At 49.7% G+C, this 9,554-nt stretch overlaps 27 non-coding genes across 27 annotated transcripts; all 27 read left to right on the plus strand.

The window, feature by feature from the left end:
- Window positions 1-111: 111 nt before the first annotated feature.
- On the plus strand, window positions 112-193 carry TRNAL-AAG (transfer RNA leucine (anticodon AAG)). Its single transcript has one exon. It is a non-coding gene; the product is annotated as a tRNA-Leu (tRNA).
- A 249-nt stretch (window positions 194-442) lies between these two features.
- Window positions 443-524, plus strand: TRNAL-AAG (transfer RNA leucine (anticodon AAG)). Its single transcript has one exon. It is a non-coding gene; the product is annotated as a tRNA-Leu (tRNA).
- Window positions 525-614: 90 nt separating this feature from the next.
- On the plus strand, window positions 615-696 carry TRNAL-AAG (transfer RNA leucine (anticodon AAG)). The gene has a single exon. It is a non-coding gene; the product is annotated as a tRNA-Leu (tRNA).
- Window positions 697-786: 90 nt separating this feature from the next.
- TRNAL-AAG (transfer RNA leucine (anticodon AAG)) lies at window positions 787-868 on the plus strand. The gene has a single exon. It is a non-coding gene; the product is annotated as a tRNA-Leu (tRNA).
- A 90-nt stretch (window positions 869-958) lies between these two features.
- On the plus strand, window positions 959-1,040 carry TRNAL-AAG (transfer RNA leucine (anticodon AAG)). Its single transcript has one exon. It is a non-coding gene; the product is annotated as a tRNA-Leu (tRNA).
- An 87-nt stretch (window positions 1,041-1,127) lies between these two features.
- On the plus strand, window positions 1,128-1,209 carry TRNAL-AAG (transfer RNA leucine (anticodon AAG)). Its single transcript has one exon. It is a non-coding gene; the product is annotated as a tRNA-Leu (tRNA).
- Window positions 1,210-1,299: 90 nt separating this feature from the next.
- TRNAL-AAG (transfer RNA leucine (anticodon AAG)) lies at window positions 1,300-1,381 on the plus strand. Its single transcript has one exon. It is a non-coding gene; the product is annotated as a tRNA-Leu (tRNA).
- A 90-nt stretch (window positions 1,382-1,471) lies between these two features.
- On the plus strand, window positions 1,472-1,553 carry TRNAL-AAG (transfer RNA leucine (anticodon AAG)). Its single transcript has one exon. It is a non-coding gene; the product is annotated as a tRNA-Leu (tRNA).
- A 590-nt stretch (window positions 1,554-2,143) lies between these two features.
- On the plus strand, window positions 2,144-2,225 carry TRNAL-AAG (transfer RNA leucine (anticodon AAG)). The gene has a single exon. It is a non-coding gene; the product is annotated as a tRNA-Leu (tRNA).
- Window positions 2,226-2,656: 431 nt separating this feature from the next.
- Window positions 2,657-2,738, plus strand: TRNAL-AAG (transfer RNA leucine (anticodon AAG)). The gene has a single exon. It is a non-coding gene; the product is annotated as a tRNA-Leu (tRNA).
- Window positions 2,739-3,339: 601 nt separating this feature from the next.
- TRNAE-CUC (transfer RNA glutamic acid (anticodon CUC)) lies at window positions 3,340-3,408 on the plus strand. The gene has a single exon. It is a non-coding gene; the product is annotated as a tRNA-Glu (tRNA).
- Window positions 3,409-3,498: 90 nt separating this feature from the next.
- Window positions 3,499-3,580, plus strand: TRNAL-AAG (transfer RNA leucine (anticodon AAG)). Its single transcript has one exon. It is a non-coding gene; the product is annotated as a tRNA-Leu (tRNA).
- A 545-nt stretch (window positions 3,581-4,125) lies between these two features.
- TRNAE-CUC (transfer RNA glutamic acid (anticodon CUC)) lies at window positions 4,126-4,194 on the plus strand. The gene has a single exon. It is a non-coding gene; the product is annotated as a tRNA-Glu (tRNA).
- Window positions 4,195-4,609: 415 nt separating this feature from the next.
- TRNAL-AAG (transfer RNA leucine (anticodon AAG)) lies at window positions 4,610-4,691 on the plus strand. The gene has a single exon. It is a non-coding gene; the product is annotated as a tRNA-Leu (tRNA).
- Window positions 4,692-4,781: 90 nt separating this feature from the next.
- Window positions 4,782-4,863, plus strand: TRNAL-AAG (transfer RNA leucine (anticodon AAG)). Its single transcript has one exon. It is a non-coding gene; the product is annotated as a tRNA-Leu (tRNA).
- A 752-nt stretch (window positions 4,864-5,615) lies between these two features.
- On the plus strand, window positions 5,616-5,697 carry TRNAL-AAG (transfer RNA leucine (anticodon AAG)). Its single transcript has one exon. It is a non-coding gene; the product is annotated as a tRNA-Leu (tRNA).
- A 249-nt stretch (window positions 5,698-5,946) lies between these two features.
- TRNAL-AAG (transfer RNA leucine (anticodon AAG)) lies at window positions 5,947-6,028 on the plus strand. Its single transcript has one exon. It is a non-coding gene; the product is annotated as a tRNA-Leu (tRNA).
- Window positions 6,029-6,118: 90 nt separating this feature from the next.
- On the plus strand, window positions 6,119-6,200 carry TRNAL-AAG (transfer RNA leucine (anticodon AAG)). Its single transcript is given in 2 exon segments — window positions 6,119-6,156; window positions 6,166-6,200. It is a non-coding gene; the product is annotated as a tRNA-Leu (tRNA).
- A 262-nt stretch (window positions 6,201-6,462) lies between these two features.
- On the plus strand, window positions 6,463-6,544 carry TRNAL-AAG (transfer RNA leucine (anticodon AAG)). Its single transcript has one exon. It is a non-coding gene; the product is annotated as a tRNA-Leu (tRNA).
- Window positions 6,545-6,631: 87 nt separating this feature from the next.
- On the plus strand, window positions 6,632-6,713 carry TRNAL-AAG (transfer RNA leucine (anticodon AAG)). Its single transcript has one exon. It is a non-coding gene; the product is annotated as a tRNA-Leu (tRNA).
- A 577-nt stretch (window positions 6,714-7,290) lies between these two features.
- On the plus strand, window positions 7,291-7,372 carry TRNAL-AAG (transfer RNA leucine (anticodon AAG)). Its single transcript has one exon. It is a non-coding gene; the product is annotated as a tRNA-Leu (tRNA).
- A 1,080-nt stretch (window positions 7,373-8,452) lies between these two features.
- TRNAL-AAG (transfer RNA leucine (anticodon AAG)) lies at window positions 8,453-8,534 on the plus strand. The gene has a single exon. It is a non-coding gene; the product is annotated as a tRNA-Leu (tRNA).
- Window positions 8,535-8,783: 249 nt separating this feature from the next.
- On the plus strand, window positions 8,784-8,865 carry TRNAL-AAG (transfer RNA leucine (anticodon AAG)). The gene has a single exon. It is a non-coding gene; the product is annotated as a tRNA-Leu (tRNA).
- A 90-nt stretch (window positions 8,866-8,955) lies between these two features.
- On the plus strand, window positions 8,956-9,037 carry TRNAL-AAG (transfer RNA leucine (anticodon AAG)). The gene is given in 2 exon segments: window positions 8,956-8,993; window positions 9,003-9,037. It is a non-coding gene; the product is annotated as a tRNA-Leu (tRNA).
- A 90-nt stretch (window positions 9,038-9,127) lies between these two features.
- TRNAL-AAG (transfer RNA leucine (anticodon AAG)) lies at window positions 9,128-9,209 on the plus strand. Its single transcript has one exon. It is a non-coding gene; the product is annotated as a tRNA-Leu (tRNA).
- A 90-nt stretch (window positions 9,210-9,299) lies between these two features.
- Window positions 9,300-9,381, plus strand: TRNAL-AAG (transfer RNA leucine (anticodon AAG)). Its single transcript has one exon. It is a non-coding gene; the product is annotated as a tRNA-Leu (tRNA).
- An 87-nt stretch (window positions 9,382-9,468) lies between these two features.
- Window positions 9,469-9,550, plus strand: TRNAL-AAG (transfer RNA leucine (anticodon AAG)). The gene has a single exon. It is a non-coding gene; the product is annotated as a tRNA-Leu (tRNA).
- Window positions 9,551-9,554: the final 4 nt, after the last annotated feature.

Genomic DNA, 9,554 nt, shown 5'->3' on the forward strand with positions numbered 1-9,554 from the left:
GTTCGAAACCCACCGCTGCTAGAAGATGTCTATAACAGAATATTTTTTGGTATTTTTCTTGATGCGATCGAATAAAATTTTTGAAGTGCGTATCTCTGAGCGGCGGTTACAGGTAGCGTCGCCGATCGGTCTAAGGCGCCGGTTTAAGGCACCGGTCTCTTCGGAGGCGTGGGTTCGAATCCCACCGCTGCCAGAAGATTTCTATTACGAAACATTTTTCGGCAGTTTTCTTGATGCGATGGAATAAAATTTTTGAAGTGCGTATCCCTGAGCTGCGTTTGCAGGTAGCGTGTCCGAGCGGTCTAAGGCACCGGTCTCTTCGGAGGCGTGGGTTCGAATCCCACCGCTGCTAGAAGATGTCTATAACAGAATATTTTTCCGCATTTTTCTTGATGCGATCGAATAAAATTTTTGAAGTAAGTATCTCTGAGCGGCGGTTACAGGTAGCGTCGCCGAGCGGTCTAAGGCGCCGGTTTAAGGCACCGGTCTCTTCGGAGGCGTGGGTTCGGATCCCACCGCTGCCAGAAGATTTCTAATACGAAACCTTTTTCGGCAGTTTTCTTGATGAGATGGAATAAAATTTTTGAAGTGCGTATCCCTGAGCGGCGCTTGCAGGTAGCGTGGCCGAGCGGTATAAGGCGCCGGTTTAAGGCACCGGCCTCTTCGGAGGCGTGGGTTCGAATCCCAACGCTGCCATAAGATGTCTATTACGAGACCTTTTTCGGCATTTTTCTTGATGCGATCGAATAAAATTTTTGAAGTGCGTATCCCTGAGCTGCGTTTGCAGGTAGCGTGGCCGAGCGGTCTGAGGCGCCGGTTTAAGGCACCGGTCTCTTCGGAGGCGTGGGTTCGTATCCCACCGCTGCCAGAAGATGTCTATTATGAAACTTTTTTCGGCGTTTTTCTTGATGCGATCGAATAAAATTTTTGAAGTGCTTATCTCTGAGCGGCGTTTGCAGGTAGCGTGGCCGAGCGGTCTAAGGCGCCGGTGTAAGGCACCGGTCTCTTCGGAGGCGTGGGTTCGCATCCCACCGCTGCCAGATGTCTATAACGCAATATTTTTCGGCATTTTTCTTGATGCGATCGAATAAAATTTTTGAAGTGCGTATCCCTGAGCTGCGTTTGCAGGTAGCGTGTCCGAGTGGTGTAAGGCGCCGGTTTAAGGCACCGGTCCCTTCGGAGGCGTGGGTTCGAATTCCACCGCTGCCAGAAGATGTCGATAACGGAATATTTTTCCGCATTTTTCTTGATGCGATCGAATAACATTTTTGAAGTGCGTATCTCTGAGCGGCGTTTACAGGTAGCGTGTCCGAGCGGTCTAAGGCGCCGGTTTAAGGCACCGGTCTCTTCGGAGGCGTGGGTTCGAATCCCACCGCTGCCAGAAGATTTCTATAACGAAACCTTTTTCGGCAGTTTTCTTGATGCGATCGAATAAAATTTTTGAAGTGCGTATCTCTGAGCGGCGTTTGCAGGTAGCGTCGCCGAGCGGTCTAAGGCGCCGGTTTAAGGCACCGGTCTCTTCGGAAGCGTGGGTTCGAATCCCACCGCTGCCAGAAGATATCTATTACGAAACCTTTTTCGGCATTTTTCTTGATGCGATCGAATAAAATTTTTGAAGTGCGTATCCCTGAGCTGCGTTTGCAGGTAGCGTGTCCGAGCGGTCTAAGGCACCGGTCTCTTCGGAGGCGTGGGTTCGAATCCCACCGCTGCTAGAAGATGTCTATAACAGAATATTTTTTGGTATTTTTCTTGATGCGATCGAATAAAATTTTTGAAGTGCGTATCTCTGAGCGGTGTTTACAGGTAACGTGTCCGAGTGGTCTAAGGCGCCGGTTTAAGGCACCGGTCTCTTCGGAGGCGTGGGTTCGCATCCCACCGCTGCCAGATGTCTATAACGGAATATTTTTCCGCATTTTTCTTGATGCGATCGAATAAAATTTTTGAAGTGAGTATCTCTGAGCGGCGGTTACAGGTAGCGTTGCCGCGCGGTCTAAGGCGCCGATTTAAGGCACCGGTCTCTTCGGAGGCGTGGGTTCGAATCCCACCGTTGCCAGAAGATTTCTAATACGAAACCTTTTTCGGCAGTTTTCTTGATGCGATCGAATAAAATTTTTGAAGTGCGTATCTCTGAGCGGCGTTTGCAGGTAGCGTGGCCGAGCGGTCTAAGGCGCCGGTTTAAGGCACCGGTCTCTTCGGAGGCGTGGGTTCGAATCCCACCGCTGCCAGAAGATGTCTATTACGAAACATTTTTCTGCATTTTTCTTGATGCGATCGAATAAAATTTTTGAAGTGCTTATCTCTGAGCGGCGTTTGCAGGTAGCGTGGCCGATCGGTCTAAGGCGCTGGTTTAAGGCCCCGGTCTCTTCGGAGGCGTGGGTTCGCATCCCACCGCTGCCAGATGTCTATAACGGAATATTTTTCGGCATTTTTCTTGATGCGATCGAATAAAATTTTTGAAGTGCGTATCTCTGAACGGCGTTTACAAGTAGCGTGTCCGAGCGGTCCAAGGCGCCGGTGTAAGGCACCGGTCTCTTCAGAGGCGTGGGTTCGAAACCCACCGCTGCCAGAAGATGTCTATAACGGAATATTTTTCGGTATTTTTCTTGATGCGATCGAATAAAATTTTTCAAGTGCGTATCTCTGAACGGTGTTTACAGGTAGCGTGTCCGAGTGGTGTAAGGCGCCGGTTTAAGGCACCGGTCTCTTCGGAGGCGTGGGTTCGCATCCCACCGCTGCCAGATGTCTATAACGCAATATTTTTCGGCATTTTTCTTGATGCGATCGAATAAAATTTTTGAAGTGCGTATCCCTGAGCTGCGTTTGCAGGTAGCGTGTCCGAGTGGTGTAAGGCGCCGGGTTAAGGCACCGGTCCCTTCGGAGGCGTGGGTTCGAATCCCACCGCTGCTAGAAGATGTCTATAACAGAATATTTTTGGTATTTTTCTTGATGCGATCGAATAAAATTTTTGAAGTGCGTATCTCTGAGCGGTGTTTACAGGTAGCGTGTCCGAGCGGTCTAAGGCGCCGGTTTAAGGCACCGGTATCTTCGGAGGCGTGGGTTCGGATCCCACCGCTGCCAGAAGATGTCTATTACGAAACATTTTTCGGCATTTTTCTTGATGCGATCGAATAAATTTTTTGAAGTGCTTATCTCTGAGCGGCGTTTGCAGGTAGCGTGGCCGAGCGGTCTAAGGCGCCGGTTTAAGGCACCGGTCTCTTCGGAGGCGTGGTTTAAAAACCCACCGCTGCCAGAAGATGTCTATTACGAAACATTTTCGGCACTTTTCTTGATGCGATCGAATTAAATTTTTGAAGTGCGTATCTCTGAACGGTGTTTACCGGTAGCGTGGCCGAGCGGTCTAAGGCACCGGTCTCTTCGGAGGCGTGGGTTCGAATCCCACCGCTGCCAGAAGATGTCTATAACAGAATGTTTTTTGGTATTTTTCTTGATGCGATCGAATAAAATATTTGAAGTGCGTATCTCTGAGCGGCGTCTGGAGGTAGCGTGGCCGAGCGGTCTAAGGCGCCGGTTTAAGGCACCGGTCTCTTCGGAGGCGTGGGTTCGAATCCCACCGCTGCCAGAAGATGTCTATAACGGAATGTTTTTCGGCATTTTTCTTGATGCGATCGAATAAATTTTTTGAAGTGCTTATCTCTGAGCGGCGTTTGCAGGTAGCGTGTCCGAGCGGTCTAAGGCGCGGGTTTAAGGCACCGGTCTCTTCTCAGGCGTGGGTTCGAATCCCACCGCTGCCGGAAGATGTCTATTACAAAATCTTTTCGGCATTTTTCTTGATGCGATCGAATAAAATATTTGAAGTGCGTATCTCTGAGCGGCGTCCGGGAATCCCACCGCTGCTAGAAGATGTCTATAACAGAATATTTTTTGGTATTTTTCTTGATGCGATCGAATAAAATTTTTGAAGTGCTTATCTCTGAGCGGCGTTTACAGGTAGCGTGTCCGAGCGTAGACCGGCTAAGGCGCCGGTTTAAGGCACCGGTCTCTTCGGAGGCGTGGGTTCGAATCCCACCGCTGCCAGATGATTTCTATTACGAAACTTTTTTCGGCATTTTTCTTGATGCGATCGAATAAATTTTTTGAAGTGCTTATCTCTGAGCGGCGTTTGCAGGTAGCGTGGCCGAGCGGTCTAAGGCACCGGTCTCTTCGGAGGCGTGGGTTCGAATCCCACCGCTGCCAGAAGATCTCTATTACGAAACATTTTCGGCATTTTTCTTGATGCGATCGAATAAAATTTTTGAAGTGCGTATCTCTGAGCTGCGAGGTAGCGTGTCCGAGCGGTCTAAGGCGCCCGTTTAAGGAACCGGTCTCTTCGGAGGCGTGGGTTCGAATTCCACCGCTGCCAGAAGATGTCTGTTACGAAACATTTTTCTGCATTTTTGTTGATGCGATCGAATAAAATTTTTGAAGTGCGTATCTCTGAGCGGCGTTTGCAAGTAGCGTGGCCGAGCGGTCTAAGGCACCGGTCTCTTCGGAGGCGTGGGTTCGAATCCCACCGCTGCCAGAAGATGTCTATAACGGAATATTTTTCGGTATTTTTTTTGATGCGATCGAATAAAATTTTTGAAGTGCGTATCTCTGAGCGGCGTTTGCAGGTAGCGTGGCCGAGCGGTCTAAGGCGCCGGTTTAAGGCACCGGTCTCTTCGGAGGCGTGGGTTCGAATCCCACCGCTGCCAGAAGATCTCTATAACGGAATATTTTTCGGTATTTTTCTTGATGCGATCGAATAAAATTTTTGAAGTGCGTATCTCTGAGCTGCGTTTGCAGGGAGCGTGTCCGAGTGGTCTAAGGCGCCGGTTTAAGGCACCGGTCTCTTCAGAGGCGTGGGTTCGAATCCCACCGCTGCCAGAAGATATCTATTACGAAGCCTTTTTCGGCATTTTTCTTGATGCGATCGAATAAAATTTTTGAAGTGCGTATCTCTGAGCGGCGTTTGCAGGTAGCGTGGCCGAGCGGTCTAAGACACCGGTCTCTTCTGAGGCGTGGGTTCGAATCCCACCGCTGCCAGAAGATGTCTATAACGGAATATTTTTCGTTATTTTTCTTGATGCGATCGAATAAAATTTTTGAAGTGCGTATCTCTGAGCGGCGGTTACAGGTAGCGTCGCCGACCAGTCTAAGGCGCCGGTTTAAGGCACCGGTCTCTTCGGAAGCGTGGGTTCGAATCCCACCGCTGCCAGAAGATTTCTATTACGAAACCTTTTTCGGCAGTTTTCTTGATGCGATGGAATAAAATTTTTGAAGTGCGTATCCCTGAGCTGCGTTTGCAGGTAGCGTGTCCGAGCGGTCTAAGGCACCGGTCTCTTCGGAGGCGTGGGTTCGAATCCCACCGCTGCTAGAAGATGTCTATAACAGAATATTTTTTGGTATTTTTCTTGATGCGATCGAATAAAATTTTTGAAGTGCGTATCTCTGAGCGTTGTTTACAGGTAACGTGTCCGAGTGGTCTAAGGCGCCGGTTTAAGACACCGGTCTCTTCGGAGGCGTGGGTTCGAAACCCACCGCTGCTAGAAGATGTCTATAACAGAATATTTTTTGGTATTTTTTTTGATGCGATCGAATAAAATTTTTGAAGTGCGTATATCTGAGCGGCGGTTACAGGTAGCGTCGCCGATCGGTCTAAGGCGCCGGTTTAAGGCACCGGTCTCTTCGGAGGCGTGGGTTCGAATCCCACCGCTGCCAGAAGATTTCTATTACGAAACATTTTTCGGCAGTTTTGTTGATGCGATGGAATAAAATTTTTGAAGTGCGTATCCCTGAGCTGCGTTTGCAGGTAGCGTGTCCGAACGGTCTAAGGCACCGGTCTCTTCGGAGGCGTGGGTTCGAATCCCACCGCTGCTAGAAGATGTCTATAACAGAATATTTTTCCGCATTTTTCTTGATGCGATCGAATAAAATTTTTGAAGTGAGTATCTCTGAGCGGCGGTTACAGGTAGCGTCGCCGAGCGGTCTAAGGCGCCGGTTTAAGGCACCGGTCTCTTCGGAGGCGTGGGTTCGGATCCCACCGCTGCCAGAAGATTTCTAATACGAAACCTTTTTCGGCAGTTTTCTTGATGAGATGGAATAAAATTTTTGAAGTGCGTATCCCTGAGCGGCGCTTGCAGGTAGCGTGGCCGAGCGGTATAAGGCGCCGGTTTAAGGCACCGTCCTCTTCGGAGGCGTGGGTTCGAATCCCACCGCTGCCATAAGATGTCTATTACGAAACCTTTTTCGGCATTTTTCTTGATGCGATCGAATAAAATTTTTGAAGTGCGTATCCCTGACCTGCGTTTGCAGGTAGCGCGGCCGAGCGGTCTGAGGCGCCGGTTTAAGGCACCGGTCTCTTCGGAGGCGTGGGTTCGTATCCCACCGCTGCCAGAAGATGTCTATTACGAAACCTTTTTCGGCGTTTTTCTTGATGCGATCGAATAAAATTTTTGAAGTGCTTATCTCTGAGCGGCGTTTGCAGGTAGCGTGGCCGAGCGGTCTAAGGCGCCGGTGTAAGGCACCGGTCTCTTCGGAGGCGTGGGTTCGCATCCCACCGCTGCCAGATGTCTATAACGCAATATTTTTCGGCATTTTTCTTGATGCGATCGAATAAAATTTTTGAAGTGCGTATCCCTGAGCTGCGTTTGCAGGTAGCGTGTCCGAGTGGTGTAAGGCGCCGGTTTAAGGCACCGGTCCCTTCGGAGGCGTGGGTTCGAATCCCACCGCTGCCAGAAGATGTCTATAACGGAATATTTTTCGTTATTTTTCTTGATGCGATCGAATAAAATTTTTGAAGTGCGTATCTCTGAGCGGCGGTTACAGGTAGCGTCGCCGACCAGTCTAAGGCGCCGGTTTAAGGCACCGGTCTCTTCGGAAGCGTGGGTTCGAATCCCACCGCTGCCAGAAGATTTCTATTACGAAACCATTTTCGGCAGTTTTCTTGATGCGATGGAATAAAATTTTTGAAGTGCGTATCCCTGAGCTGCGTTTTCAGGTAGCGTGTCCGAGCGGTCTAAGGCACCGGTCTCTTCGGAGGCGTGGGTTCGCATCCCACCGTTGCCAGATGTCTATAACGGAATATTTTTCCGCATTTTTCTTGATGCGATCGAATAAAATTTTTGAAGTGCGTATCTCTGAGCGGCGTTTACAGGTAGCGTGGCCGAGCGGTCTAAGGCACCGGTCTCTTCGGAGGCGTGGGTTCGAATCCCACAACTGCCAGAAGATTTCTATTACGAAACCTTTTTCGGCAGTTTTCTTGATGCGATGGAATAAAATTTTTGAAGTGCGTATCTCTGAGCGGCGTTTGCAGGTAGCGTGGCCGAGCGGTCTAAGGCGCCGGTTTAAGGCACCGGTCTCTCCGGAGGCGTGGGTTCGAATCCCACCGCTGCCAGAAGATATCTATTACGAAACCTTTTTCGGCATTTTTCTTGATGCGATCGAATAAAATTTTTGAAGTGCGTATCCCTGAGCTGCGTTTGCAGGTAGCGTGTCCGAGCGGTCCAAGGCACCGGTCTCTTCGGAGGCGTGGGTTCGAATCCCACCGCTGCTAGAAGATGTCTATAACAGAATATTTTTTGGTATTTTTCTTGATGCGATCGAATAAAATTTTTGAAGTGCGTATCTCTGAGCGGTGTTTACAGGTAACGTGTCCGAGTGGTCTAAGGCGCCGGTTTAATGCACCGGTCTCTTCGGAGGCGTGGGTTCGCATCCCACCGCTGCCAGATGTCTATAACGCAATATTTTTCGGCATTTTTCTTGATGCGATCGAATAAAATTTTTGAAGTGCGTATCTCTGAGCGGCGTTTGCAGGTAGCGTGGCCGAGCGGTCTAAGACACCGGTCTCTTCTGAGGCGTGGGTTCGAATCCCACCGCTGCCAGAAGATGTCTATAACGGAATATTTTTCGTTATTTTTCTTGATGCGATCGAATAAAATTTTTGAAGTGCGTATCTCTGAGCGGCGGTTACAGGTAGCGTCGCCGACCAGTCTAAGGCGCCGGTTTAAGGCACCGGTCTCTTCGGAAGCGTGGGTTCGAATCCCACCGCTGCCAGAAGATTTCTATTACGAAACCTTTTTCGGCAGTTTTCTTGATGCGATGGAATAAAATTTTTGAAGTGCGTATCCCTGAGCTGCGTTTGCAGGTAGCGTGTCCGAGCGGTCTAAGGCACCGGTCTCTTCGGAGGCGTGGGTTCGAATCCCACCGCTGCTAGAAGATGTCTATAACAGAATATTTTTTGGTATTTTTCTTGATGCGATCGAATAAAATTTTTGAAGTGCGTATCTCTGAGCGTTGTTTACAGGTAACGTGTCCGAGTGGTCTAAGGCGCCGGTTTAAGACACCGGTCTCTTCGGAGGCGTGGGTTCGAAACCCACCGCTGCTAGAAGATGTCTATAACAGAATATTTTTTGGTATTTTTTTTGATGCGATCGAATAAAATTTTTGAACTGCGTATCTCTGAGCGGCGGTTACAGGTAGCGTCGCCGATCGGTCTAAGGCGCCGGTTTAAGGCACCGGTCTCTTCGGAGGCGTGGGTTCGAATCCCACCGCTGCCAGAAGATTTCTATTACGAAACATTTTTCGGCAGTTTTCTTGATGCGATGGAATAAAATTTTTGAAGTGCGTATCCCTGAGCTGCGTTTGCAGGTTGCGTGTCCGAGCGGTCTAAGGCACCGGTCTCTTCGGAGGCGTGGGTTCGAATCCCACCGCTGCTAGAAGATGTCTATAACAGAATATTTTTCCGCATTTTTCTTGATGCGATCGAATAAAATTTTTGAAGTGAGTATCTCTGAGCGGCGGTTACAGGTAGCGTCGCCGAGCGGTCTAAGGCGCCGGTTTAAGGCACCGGTCTCTTCGGAGGCGTGGGTTCGGATCCCACCGCTGCCAGAAGATTTCTAATACGAAACCTTTTTCGGCAGTTTTCTTGATGAGATGGAATAAAATTTTTGAAGTGCGTATCCCTGAGCGGCGCTTGCAGGTAGCGTGGCCGAGCGGTATAAGGCGCCGGTTTAAGGCACCGTCCTCTTCGGAGGCGTGGGTTCGAATCCCACCGCTGCCATAAGATGTCTATTACGAAACCTTTTTCGGCATTTTTCTTGATGCGATCGAATAAAATTTTTGAAGTGCGTATCCCTGACCTGCGTTTGCAGGTAGCGTGGCCGAGCGGTCTGAGGCGCCGGTTTAAGGCACCGGTCTCTTCGGAGGCGTGGGTTCGTATCCCACCGCTGCCAGAAGATGTCTATTACGAAACCTTTTTCGGCGTTTTTCTTGATGCGATCGAATAAAATTTTTGAAGTGCTTATCTCTGAGCGGCGTTTGCAGGTAGCGTGGCCGAGCGGTCTAAGGCGCCGGTGTAAGGCACCGGTCTCTTCGGAGGCGTGGGTTCGCATCCCACCGCTGCCAGATGTCTATAACGCAATATTTTTCGGCATTTTTCTTGATGCGATCGAATAAAATTTTTGAAGTGCGTATCCCTGAGCTGCGTTTGCAGGTAGCGTGTCCGAGTGGTGTAAGGCGCCGGTTTAAGGCACCGGTCCCTTCGGAGGCGTGGGTTCGAATCCCACCGCTGCCAGAAG

This window comes from Pholcus phalangioides, unplaced genomic scaffold, assembly GCF_987345545.1.
Source record: "Pholcus phalangioides strain wild (caught in Gottingen) unplaced genomic scaffold, Ppha-v1.0 ptg000018l_1, whole genome shotgun sequence".
Classification (NCBI taxonomy): Eukaryota; Metazoa; Arthropoda; class Arachnida; order Araneae; family Pholcidae; genus Pholcus; species Pholcus phalangioides.